Genomic DNA, 8,943 nt, shown 5'->3' on the forward strand with positions numbered 1-8,943 from the left:
AAAGGTTTAGATCAACCACCTTCACATTTTTAGGAATAACAGAATAAAAGAAGGGACCTTGGAGGTCTTCTAGTTCAACCCTATACCATTTCAGACAAATGGTTGTCCAAAACCTCCAGGACTGGAGCACTCACAACTTCTGGAAGGAGGTTGTTCCCCTGAATAATTGTTCTAACTGTCAGGAAATTTCTCCTTAGTTCTAGGAAATGAATACGACAGAGTATAGCAACTATCATTGCAATATTATGGTTCAGTTACTATCTTATATATATACTTTTATTATCCTTGGTATTGAATGATTTAAGAAAAATAAATTGCTCTTAGATATAATAAATGACAGCCAAGGAAAACTTTTCCAATCTTATATTGTATGCCAATTTCTTTTGGGAATATAGAAGAAGAATTGTTACTGAAGACATAATAGTGAAAAAACCCTCATCTTCTTCAACTTCAAATATATACTTTGGGAACTCACTACACATAGTAGGTTTTCATTTCTTCAGCTACACAGAAAAGGTCATTGCTGTTTCAATTGAAGAAGTTCACTAACAGCAAGATGCACTGTATCTATAAAGTCAATACATAAAAGTTCATTTTTTATGTTCATGGTTTAAATGCACATAAGAGACAAAAATATTATAATTAGATATTTCAGCCTTTGAAAATAAGAAAATACATTCAATTCTACCTGGAAGAGATAAGACATTATCTTCTATGATAGTCTTTCCCAACTTGTAACCTTCCTGATATACTATTTTGATTTCTTTGTTATATTCTTTAGTTATCATACTTATAAAACCAGCTCAGAAGAACTTTATAGTATGTGTCTTCCTCAATCTTGGGTCCTCTACCAGAGACCTGGGGGTTTGAGAGTTCTGCGCAGTATCTTTTTTTACTGCTAGCACTGCACTCTTCTGGACAGAATGCTCTGATATTGTATGTGGGATCTATTGGAACCACTTTCCCAGTTTAGGAGTCATAACCCCAAGAACTCCTATCACTCCTGAGACCATGTTGACTTTTACCTTCCACATCTAGTTCCCCCATTAGACCCTGGTAATCTCCACCTTTACATCTTCCTAATGTTGCTATCACTGGCACAACTATATCTATCATTGCCATTATCTTCTGTTTCTTGTCTACTATTGTGATGTCAGGATGATTGATCAGTATCTGACTATTTTCTGGATCTGGAAGTCCCACAGAATATTATCCCTGTTATTCTTCACAATCTTGTGTTCCTGTACACAATGCCAGCTATTTGTTTGTGACAGTCATTGTATGTGCCTGCATCTTATACCTTGCTACTATAGGTTTGACTGTCTCTGATGCTTCAATGCAAAATCTGCACTTGTCTAGTGTAGTACAGCCTTGCTTCTATGGATCTGGGGCTTAGTGCCTGTTCTTGTGACGCTATGATCAATGCCTCAGTGTTGTGTGTACGTTAATTCAGAGGATTTTAAAGATTAGTATACAGATGAAACCAGAAGCTTTTGGGGGGAGTTTGATGAGCAAACAGTTGGGGAAAAAAAGTCATGAATCTTTTGTTTTGTATATAATAACTGCAGTGAGATTGTTGTACATGTACTCCTCACTTAATGACCATTCATTCAGTGATTATTCAAAATTGTGATAGCATTGACAAAGGGATATATAACCAGTGTATGAACTATGCGGTCACATGATTGTGATCTGGACATTTGGCAGCCAGTTTGCAGTTATAGCAGACTGCCAAGTGCCCATGTTCATGTGATCATCATTTGCAATCTTCCACTGCCAAGTTCCTTAGACAGGTCAATGAGGAAGCTGGCACGGAAAGTTTCAAGCCACTGTTGTCTGCCCAGAGGACTCCTTCTCATTCCTGGAGGCTGGCTGAAAAAGATTCATCATGAAAACCTGCTTGGATTTCTGGAGGGACTTTTTCACCCAGCCTCCTTGAGAACAAAAGCACTGCTTGGCAGAGAGACTCTGCCCCATGCGGGATGAAATCAGCAGCACTTTTGCTCTCAAAGTGGCTTCATGAAAAAAATCCCTCATGAAGGGACTCTCTTACCCATACATCTCTGAAAGCAAAAACACTGCTTGGTGGAGAGATTCAATCCATTAAGCAGTATTTTTGCTCTCAAAAGGGCTAAATGAAAAAGATTCATCATGAAAACCTGCCTGGATTTCTGGAGGGACTTTTTCACCCAGCCTCCTTGATAGCAAAAATGCTGCCTGACTGATTTTGTCCCACAGGACAGAGCGTAATTATTAGAGCTATTTCCAGGCCATCACATCAGCCTAAATTCATTATAGTTGGACTCTAAAATCCAAGGATTACTTCGGGCTACTATTGCCATATTAAACCCACTATTGTATGCCAATGATGTCTGAAGTAGTAGTATCATTTGGAGAGGAAACATGCACCCATATACACTATTTCTTCATTAAAACATTTGAAGGAGTCATCTCATTGAAGAAGGAAATAATCTATTGCTGCTCGTTGCACCTTATTAAAATGATAAAGTTGGAGTTAAATAAATGTTTCTTATTTGTGCTTTATCTCAAGGTTAGCTATTGTGGCAATATAAGCACATGAGGAAATTTATTCTGGATTTACTCAGATTAATAATGAAGTGGGAAAAGGGGTCCCTTTTCTACAGTGTCAATTCCTCAAGACCTCAACTGGCACTTGGGTGACCTGAGATGCTGAATTTTTTTCAGAGCATGAACCACGAGGGAAAAAAAATAATGATGACGCCAAGTTGGATGATTACAGCTGACTCTATTGTCCTTTTAAAAAAGAATAGCACCGGTCCGCTCTTTGATTGTCTTGAACAAAAAAAAATATATAATCAAAGACAGATTTTGTTTTCGTATTAAAAATGGAATCTCTGTGAGGGAAAAGACTGTTCTTAATACAGTCTTCAAAAAGAAAAACAAAAACAACTTCATTAAACAGAAAATGCCTGAATTTAAATGCTTATGTAACTAGATTGCTTTCAAGTTAATTATAAATGTGGCTGAAGATTGGAAAACTTTCCCATACTCATAGTTTGAAACGTAATTTCTGTAAATGACTGTTTAAAATAGAAATGTTTGTGTACTGGATTTGCTAGCATTTATCACTTTAAAAGGATACTAGAATATTTCATTAAGACTGAGAAAACTTCTGAATACTTTCTGATGTGATATTAGAACATGAAACTGGATCCTTTTTTAATAGTAATTTTATTAAAAATTACAATTGCAACAGTAAAAAGGAATACAAACTAAAAAAAGGAAAAATAAAAAAGTATAGAAAGAAAAATAGAAATGGAAGAAAAAAATAAGAATATAGTACACAAAGCAAAGAAATAAATTTCCCCTTCATCAAATGTAAACAATTTTAGTAACTTATCACTTTCCCTTAAAATACAGCATAGATCTTTTCTGCTTATACCCCATCTCTTATCTATAAACAAATTCTTAATGCCTTGTCATTTCAATCATAATGTCAGCAAAAGTCCATTAAAAAGTTACCAGAGATAAGAACATCTCTATTTTAACCTTGATCAAACAAGCCAACTTTACATGCCTTCCTTTTAATTTCAACAATCTTGAACTTTAGTTCTCTCAAATAATGCCCTCTAACTTGATTTCTTTTAATTTTTTCTTTATCCCTTCTCAGAAAATTCTTCAAAACTTTAACAAGTCGCTTTTATAAATCCAATATTGGGAAATTATCCATGTTATCTCTTAGTTTGTTATTGGTATAGCCCTTTTAATTATTAAAACATCAGACAGTTTCTTTTTTATGTCCAGTATAACATCTTTTTCATATAATTTGTATAGCCTATCATTTTAAAATCCACTTTCAGATCAGTCTTAATGCTGTCAAATAAAATTTGTTCTAATTACTCTTTTTGCAGTTTATTAAAAAAGTCCTTAAATATATATTTGAAAATTCTTTCGATAAGGATTGAAGGAAATTGACCCAGTGTTTTCAGATTTATCAATTCAAAGATTCCTAATAGATGAAAAACAGTTAACAGTTTGATTCTAGTTATTGGGAATTCCTAATTGTATAGGTTAATTGCATGAAGCACCTGCCTACTGGTATACTTAGTCTGTAAAAGTTAGCCACGGAACTGGTATTAATGAACAAAATATTTTTTCAATATTGTTCAAACAGCTATGACTATTGTCTTTCATAGGCCTTTGCCTCTTTTCTTCCAGAAAATTCCCTTTCTCAGAAAGCAGTTTAGTCACATTTAAAAAGTCTGGAATAGTGGCCATGGCAGTACCTTGAGAGAGCAGAAGAAAGGAGAAAGAAGTGGAGAAGATAACAAAATACAAAAATCTGCAAATAGAAATAGACCAATGATGGCAACAGCAAGCAAAGGTAGACCAATAGTAATAGGCACCTTGGGTGCAATCCCAAAACAACAGGAACACCATTGGCATTGACAAAATTCATCAAATTTGGAAAGGACTTAATAGTTAAATAAAAATTCCAAATCCAGTCTATCGTCTGGCTGACTGTGCGACGAACCATAATAATAATATCATAATAAAAGCTTCTGTATCATAATTATCAGATTTAAAGAATGTGAAATAACTTATGTATAAACAAGAGGTTTTGACTATTGAATACATAATTTAAAACATAAAGTCTGACATCAGCCTCAGTTAAAGATAAACGGATTCTCTGTTTAAGTCTGCTAACAATGAAGCCCTTAATTCTTCTCACTGTTGATAGTAAGCATGTATGTCATAGTCCTTGTAGACTATGATGTAAATCAGGAGGTCAATAAGTGTCTGGAAGGGCATGCTAGAATAACAGGTCAATGTAAATCATCTCTAGAAAAATGTATTCTTCAATTTCTCTAAAATTCTGACTGTACAGCACCATCTAGAGGTCAGCTATTACCTATTCACATATACATATTCCACTAAAATAAAAAGATCTATATAATAATATGCTTTGATCTTACTGCTCCACTCCAAAAATATTCATCATTAAGCTGTGATTTCACCTGAAAAACATGTGGCAAACGCTCAGTCATAAATCACCATTTATTCTTGCTGTTTATTCAAGCCTTCAGTTTATTTGCTTATGCCCTTAATCTGTTAATGTGCAGTTTTATTATATGAATCAAAACCTTATTAAGTGAAGACATATGGTTCAACAACTATAATCAGTAGAAATGCAGATGTTCTCGATTTTTTAGCCAACATATTTATCCTTAAAAAGTTTGACCTTTCCATGGAAAAACTTGCAGAAATGACTAAATTGATTTTTGTTTAAAGAGGGAGCAATAGCTATTTTTATTGATATTTTGATGAAGATTGGTAAAAGTGAACTAGTGATTTCTGGATTAATATTGGTTGGATATGGGAAGAAGGAAACCATGTTATGTAATTTTGAAGGGGATAAATGATTTCAAGTTATAAAATAGATTGTAAATATCTTTTTGTCTTCTTTTCCTTCTCTTTGTTCTTTATTGTTTTCAACACCTTTTTCTTTTTGTTCCTTATTTCTTTTTCTATATTGCTTTGTGTTTATCTTTTGTTGAAATAACTTTAAGAAAACACACTCACTAACAAAGAAAAAAGTACATAAATACAAAAGAAAAAGCCACAAGGAAGACCCAGGATCAGGAGTAATTAACTTCTTGTTGTATCTTTAATGATAGAAATCTCTAGGATGGAACAAGCATCTCCATGTCTGCAAAATTTTTTCTTCATGCAGACCACATCTGAATTATTATTTTATAAATTTAATTTTAAAAAATTAAATGGAAGTACCATACCGCAAATTCCAAATGTCAGCTTTATGAGAGTGCTAGAAGCATTTCTACAAAATGAAATTGATTGCATTGTTGGAGAAATTTCTTAGTTTCCTCAGCATTCTTTTCCCTTTTCAGTCACCTGACTAACAAAGTTCAGGTCTGCTCTTCTACTCAATCAGGACATCATTCTTGAAATCTCCAATATCTTTATTAAGCCTCTGAAGTCTAGTCAAACACACAAAGAATATAAATATACATGGTCAAGCAAGCTTATTCATACAGTTCAAATACAAGGAAATGTAGGAAAATAATTTATCTTGGTTACCATAAGTATCTAGTCAATTTTCTTCATGCCTGCACTACTAAGAGCCCTGGTGGCGCAATGGTTAGAATGCAGTACTGAGGCTACTTCTGTTGACTGCCGGCTGAGAGCAGTTTGGCAATTCGAGTCTAACCAGACTCAAGGTTAACTCAGCCTTCCATCCGTTTGAGGTTGGTAAAATGAGGACCCAGATTGTTGGGGGTAATAGGCTGACTCTGTAAACTGCTTAGAGAAGGCTGTAAAACACTGTGAAGCGGTATATAAGTCTAAGTGTTATTGCTAAGAAACCAAGAAGTCTTTTGTTTGAGATTGCACAATTAGCAATTAGCTTTGGAGGAATTCTTCTATTTGCAATAGCAGCAGCTAATGCTTGGCTATGAAATTAGCCATATTAACTTTCTGTGTGGGTATTTTAACTTTCTGAGTACGTGACTTCCAAATTTGAAGACAAAATGTAGTTAGTATAGCTAAGTAGAATGCTATCCTAGGTGCAATCCTATGTATTTATCTTCCATAGCTCTCATGTGCCCACATCCTCAGTGGTTTTTTGTCTGATAAATAAATACTCTCTGTTTATCACTACTATGGAAGCTATTTTACAATTCACAAATTCCATAGTGGAAAGAACCTACGGATATACTGTGAAACTCCCCAAAGTTCTCTATGCAGGTTTCAGCTGCACAGATATAGAATTATTAAGTCTCCTGAAAATTTGCATTTTTTCTTTGGAGAATTATGCAACAGGTTTTTGCTAGCCATACTAAAGTTAGTTATCACTGCCTGTCTCTTAATTGAGTGAACTTATACCCCAAGGCCTTTTCTGACATAACAAAAGAATAACAGCTTTGGTACTTGAATACCATCACCCTTGGATCAACCATGTTGCTGTAGAGAAACTCTGATGTCACTCACAACTAATTACCCAATATACCCTTCTTAGGGCAATCAAGAAAATCCAGCAGGAGAAAACATTTCTTTGCTTGTTCTTGATTTTGCTTGCCAGAGAGCTATGCTGCCCTTGCCATGTGAAGTGTATGTGTGGGGGATGGGGGGGAGGGAGGGGGGGAGGGAGAGAATGAGAGAGAGAGAATATCTACCGTATATGTGTGCATGTATCTATATACTACTAAAATTTTCATGGCTATAACCTTTAATTGGGTGAAACAATGCATCATAGGGCGAAACATTTTGAATCAAGGTACCTCAAATGGGCTAGCTTCCAGAATGTATGCAAAATCCAGGATACATGATTCCCATGGATATCTTGCAATTTGTATAAAACAGTCTGTGACATAAAAATCACCATAAAACATTTGTGACATAATACGGAATGTTATAAAACATTCTCTGTGGTCAACTCCTGATATTTGACTGTGTTATACAGTTCAACATGGGCTATTTTCAAGGCAGATACACATCTCTGTATACATCCCTGAATGTTTAAGAACTTTTGTGGAAGGCATTGAAGAATCTGGTAAGGAAATATCTCTGAAATGATAGATTGTCTAGTTTGTGTGTGGGTGGGCATATGTTTGTATGCGCTTACATGTATTTTCAATTTGGAGGTACCATCAGCCCTTTTAAAAACAAAGAACATTCCAATATAAGAATACTAAAATCATAGATACCAAATGAAATGAGAGGAAAATCTCATTTTCAGAAACATCAGTATAAACAATAGAAAGTGACAACAAAAGTATTACTTAGCATACTATCTACTTTTGAAATAATTACACATTTCAGACACACTGAATATAGGAGAAAGTTCAAAACTCCCATGCAAGTAATCTTAGTGGCTAAAATTTAATTTTTTTAAAGAAAAACATCTGTATAATGGCACATAAGTGTTCAGTTCTGACATTCTGGCACATACATTCCAGCCTGGTGCTAGTCAGGGATAGAAAGAAATGTTTGCTGAAGGGAGACAACTATACCTTTCACAGAGGCATGCTTGGAATGCAACATCAAAATATAGATTGGGGCTTGATACCAAAACATATGAGTTAAACACCTGGTGATTTCCAAGAATGTGTGATTTTGGAGTGACAATGTTACAGGCATTGTGCCCATAAAATCTGTTCTTCCAGATGATAGCTGGAAAGTTAACACTTCCAGATGGAGATGTTCTTTGTTTTTAAAAGGACTGGTGGTACCTCCAAATTGAAAGTGCACATACACCAATCTTTTTTTAAAACTCAAATGCATTCAGTGTATTGCAGTAAGCGCTTTGGAGGTAATAGCTATGGACTATGGGAATTGAAGTCTAATATATTTGGAGATGCTGCAGATGACTTTATTTTTGCATTTTGTATTTTGATGGTCTTATGATTCTAATATTTTAAAATTTGGTGTGATTATGATGTGTGGTTCTGGGATTCAAACTACAGTTAATCCAAACTGACTTTTACAGGATGGATTCTTTAGAACAGGCAAAATTAAGGATTAGTTCTAAGCATTATTAATCAGAAATTTTTCATCCTCTTTTTAATAGATTTCAAACCATACCATGAAATTTCATGTGGAAGTTGGCTTAAGTCTTTGCTTCCTTATCAATTATGTCAGCTATTTAAGACTATAATGTTAAATCAATGTATCAATCAATACCACAAACAGAAAGAGTGTACAGTGGTACCCTGATACTCATCATTAATTGATTCGGGAAGGTGCGATAAATGCCAAAAACTATGAGTATCAAACATTTTTTCCCATAAAGAATAATGTTATGAGTCACAAGGCTGCCAGCACTGACAAGTTCTAACTTGTGTGTTGAGTACCAAATTTGATGAGTTTCAAAGTAGTTGAATACCAAAGTATCGCTGTATACAGATAAATGACTATGAACTAGAAATCATAAGCTCAGCATTT

This window comes from Crotalus tigris, unplaced genomic scaffold, assembly GCF_016545835.1.
Source record: "Crotalus tigris isolate CLP2741 ecotype Arizona unplaced genomic scaffold, ASM1654583v1 scf7180000024396.1518868, whole genome shotgun sequence".
In the NCBI taxonomy this organism is placed as follows: domain Eukaryota; kingdom Metazoa; phylum Chordata; class Lepidosauria; order Squamata; family Viperidae; genus Crotalus; species Crotalus tigris.